Raw genomic sequence first — 4,821 nt, forward strand, 5'->3', positions numbered from 1 at the left:
AGGTCACCCATCCCAGAACTCCTCTGGCTCAAGCGCGCTTAACTGTGGAGTTTTCCCCACAATCAAGCCCACTTAGCTTGCTACCCCATTTGCAAAACCTTAGCAAGTATTGTGCCTCATGAACCATTCAAGTAGAGATCCCTTGACTCTTTTTGAATTTAAGTATGGGGGTTTACGCAATGCATTATATTAGATATCATTTTGGGATTCAACTGCGTTAAATAAGTCATTCACATATGACCATTTCCATGAGAGGTAGTCGTAACTAACTAATTTCTCATGATTTTTGAATAGTTCACTTAGCACTCATTGCATCGGGTGATGCTCACAGGGGTGAAGAAGTGGGATTGAAACTAGTGAAATGAATCACATAGCATCAATCATCACTTCCGGGGCTTGCACCCAGTAATCAGGACTTCCCAGGAGGTCACCATCCCAGAACTCCTCTGGCTCAAGCGCGCTTAACTGTGGAGTTTTCCCCACAATCAAGCCCACTTAGCTTGCTACCCCATTTGCAAAACCTTAGCAAGTATTGTGCCTCATGAACCATTCAAGTAGAGATCCCTTGACTCTTTTTGAATTTAAGTATGGGGGTTTACGCAGTGCATTATATTAGATATCATTTTGGGATTCAACTGCGTTAAATAAGTCATTCACGTATGACCATTTCCATGAGAGGTAGTCGTAACTAACTAATTTCTCATGATTTTTGAATAGTTCACTTAGCACTCATTGCATCGGGTGATGCTCACAGGGGTGAAGAAGTGGGATTGAAACTAGTGAAATGAATCACATAGCATCAATCATCACTTCCGGGGCTTGCACCCGGTAACCAGGACTTCCCAAGAGGTCACCCATCCCAGAACTCCTCTGGCTCAAGCGCGCTTAACTGTGGAGTTTTCTCCACAATCAAGCCCACTTAGCTTGCTACCCCATTTGCAAAACCTTAGCAAGTATTGTGCCTCATGAACCATTCAAGTAGAGATCCCTTGACTCTTTTTGAATTTAAGTATGGGGGTTTACGCAGTGTATTATATTAGATATAATTTTGGGATTCAACTGCGTTACCATTTCCATGAGAGGTAGTCATAACTAACTAATTTCTCATGATTTTTGAATAGTTCACTTAGCACTCATTGCATCGGGTGATGCTCACAGGGGTGAAGAAGTGGGATTGAAACTAGTGAAATGAATCACATAGCATCAATCATCACTTCCGGGGCTTGCACCCGGTAACCAGGACTTCCCAGGAGGTCACCCATCCCAGAACTCCTCTGGCTCAAGCGCGCTTAACTGTGGAGTTTTCCCCACAATGAATCTGCCCTCTAGAGTCATTTTACAATTACATTTGCATAAAATAAAATCATTTACATTCTTAAATTCATCCAAAATGAGAGTAAAAGTCAACTTGTAGAAAAACTAAGCGAATTTTTGACTTTTGAGCAAAACTGGCAAAATTCATCCTATGTGCAGCGCCCCTGATGCTATGTGCAGTGCCTTTGCAAACCTAATTTTGGGGGACTTCCCCTTAACCAAATTGAGCCCAATACGTCTTGTTGGAAAGTTTTTCCTTTCTAGTTTCTGGAACATATTGAATTTCTAAATTTGGAGGTCATTTTCCCCCTCAAAACTAGAATCTCCCAAGACTTCTTCCTGTGTGTCCAAAAAGTGGCAGAGAGGTCATTTTTTGATGGTTTTTTGACCTTTAGATGACCAAGGTTTGCTCCAAATTTGATGAAACTTTTTTGGTTTGCTTATTTTTTCATGACGAATCCAAATATGCAATCCATTCTTCCAACAAGTGTGCCAATCAAAAGCGCAGTGCCGGTGGCGTTGCTCACCTATTGCAATTTCCTATGTTGCAAAATTTAAAATTTGAAAATTACAAAATTTTACCAAAATTTTTCCAAAATTGGCACAAGGCACCCTCATGCACTGCTTTAATGAGCTAATGAGGCATTAGATAGGATTTCCAACTTGTTTTGCTCCTTTTTTCTTCTCAAAGCCTTCCTCAATCTTGCCTTAAGCTTCCTCATCCTTATATTACATATTTTGTTCCGGGTCATATAGTGATAGGCCATGTGGCGAAGCATCTTCTTTCTTTATTGGCCTTCTCAAGCAGCTTCTCAAGGTGTATGTTAACCCTTTCTAGCCAATTTTCCTGATCATTCTCAATCTCTTGCTCAATGGAGGTCATCTTGACCTTTGCCTTCCTTGCCTTTTGTCGGTTCTCCTTGATCATTTGCAACTCCCTGAGGACTTGCTTGTCAGTCAATTGCTTGTTTTCTTGCTCAAGATAATTTATGATCCACTTTTCCCTCTCTAAATTGACTGACAAGGCTTGAATTTCAGCCTCTTGCTTCTTGATGATCATGTCTTTAGTTATCTTTGTACTTTGAGTCTCCACATCAATGACATCAATTCCCTGTGTCTCCTCATGATCAACTAGGTCAAAGTCCCTCTCTTTCCCATCATTAGGATCCTTCTCCTGCATTTTTCTTTTGGATTTACCTTTTCCCTCACTATGCTTCCCAACATGTACCTGTTTTGCTGAAGAAGAAGGCAAAGCCCCTTCCACTCCTTGTGGAGATAGCATTTTCCTGTGGTCTGAAGATGAAGGCGAGACCCCTTCCACACCTTGTGGAGATAATACTCACCTAGCAGCTGCAAAAAGCCCCCTATTGCCTCTCTGATATGTCACAAACACTGGCACTCCAACAGTTTCAGCGTCTTTGGCTTGTTCATGTCCTGAAGGTCCGCCTTCCTCTTGATGCACTAGCAAAAATACTTGAGGGCTTTTGAACACCTCATGAGAAATGAAGATCTCCCACAGTATATTAAGTAGATTTAGCTGATGTGAGACAATGATTTTGATCACAGAGAAGTGGTAGATGTTATTTAACTGTTGGGGATATGGCTTTTTCTTGACATAGAGTGCCATCTTCTCAATATTCCAGAACATGAAGTAAGGAATATCCATCATCCTCACTCTAGTAAAATGCATCAACAATCTAATGTGGTAGGCATACAACTGTGAAAACCTACCTTCAAAAGTAAAGTATTTAATTATGATCTTCATGAGTGGAGCAAAACTAACCTCCAAGAATTTGAAGGAAAATACTCTCTTCAATTTGCCATGGTATTTATCCTTCATGTAAGACTCATAGTGCTCCCTGTCAATGTACTATCCTTTGTTCCATTTTTCACCTACATTTGGAATGCCTGTAGCCTCTGAAATAATAGCAAGTGACAAAGCGAAGGTAACTCCAGCAGGGTTTACCTCATTATTTTCAAGGTGTGTCACAAATAACCTTGCTAATTCATGATGGAATTTGACCCTCTCCACCATTTCACAGAAACCAAAACATGACTGATGTTTGAAACATGAGATGGAAAATGGACAAGAAAGCAATTCCCTCAAACTAATCGGCTCCTCTCTTATTATCTTTCCCCCTTTGTGAGGCTTCTTCTACTGCAAATTTCTTTCCCTAGAACTGTCACTAAGGGTATCTTCCTCCGTTTCATAATCACTATCCCTCTCCACTGGTTTTGATGACTGTGAATACTAGTGGTGGAATGAAGGAAGAGGGTGAATAAAGATGAGTATGAAAAGATTTAAAAAGGAAAATAGGTGAGGTGAATGAGGATATGAAAGGGGTTTAGGGAGTGAAGGATTTTGTATGTAAGGTCTAGGGTTCTAGCAATAGTGTATAATTTTGGGAGATTATGTGTGGGAATAGGGTGTATGTAGGATAGGGTTTATATGGGGGGTAAGGTTTCAATATATAGTGTATGGGATTTTAGGAACCAATAGCAGAGATGGGTGAGTAAATCTTGATGAACAATGAGTAAATGAACCTTGACAGTAATGGTGAACAGTGCACACTAGGGTTTTGATTTTTATGAGAAAAAGACCAACAAGACTTTGTGCAAGAACACTTTTCAGCAAGGAGGATCAATGCACTTACTTGTAAGAGGATGAACTTGAAAATTTGAGGTAGTTTGAAGAAATTTGGAGTGATTTTGAGTTGTTTGAGAGGTGCCTAGCACCCTCACACAAGTGCGTAGCGCCCTTTCTATGCGCATCACTTGTGCAATTTAACACTGTGCAAATCTTCCAGGTGCACAATGCACTTTCTATGCACAACGCCAACTTCCAGGTGCGTAGCGCCTGCAAATTTCTCCAAAAAATGTTATGACTACCTCTCCTTGCTCAACAACAACTCAAAAGCACGTTTTGGCTCTTCCTTAGCAATTTAAACTTTCAGCAATGAGATGGCACAAGATGTGGATGACCTTTATATAGCTTTTTAATTTTTAATTTTTCATTTTTCCAAACCCACTTTATAATGTCTATTTGCTATCTTCAAATACTCTATTTTTCCGGTATTTGAATTTTTGGCTTTTTGACAGGTGGACTGATGCTCGTTTATTTGTGTTTGTAGTGGTAAGTGTTGGAAATGTGACCAGGAGCAGCTTATGAACACTTATTACATATAGGAACCATAAAATTTACAAATAGTAAACCAATGCTCTATTTTCACCTCAAACTGAGTTTGAGGTGAAAAACTTATTAAATTTACAAATTATGAAATTTAAAGCTTTCTAATAATTATTGTCTTCCTCAAGTGTCTGCTGACCATTATTCATCAATGATTTTTGGACATTTGACATGGTGAAACCCTAATACCTAATGAGACTAAAACCCTAAACCCTAAGACTTATTTAATAAAATGGCCTGAAAATAAACATTAACTTGAACCATTGACTGAATGGCACCCAAGGAAAGGTCAGTAGATATATATCATGAGGGAAAAAACT

Source organism: Pinus tabuliformis, chromosome 7, assembly GCF_031772625.1.
Source record: "Pinus tabuliformis cultivar Carrire ecotype Pingquan chromosome 7, CPIR1, whole genome shotgun sequence".
Lineage (NCBI taxonomy): Eukaryota > Viridiplantae > Streptophyta > Pinopsida > Pinales > Pinaceae > Pinus > Pinus tabuliformis.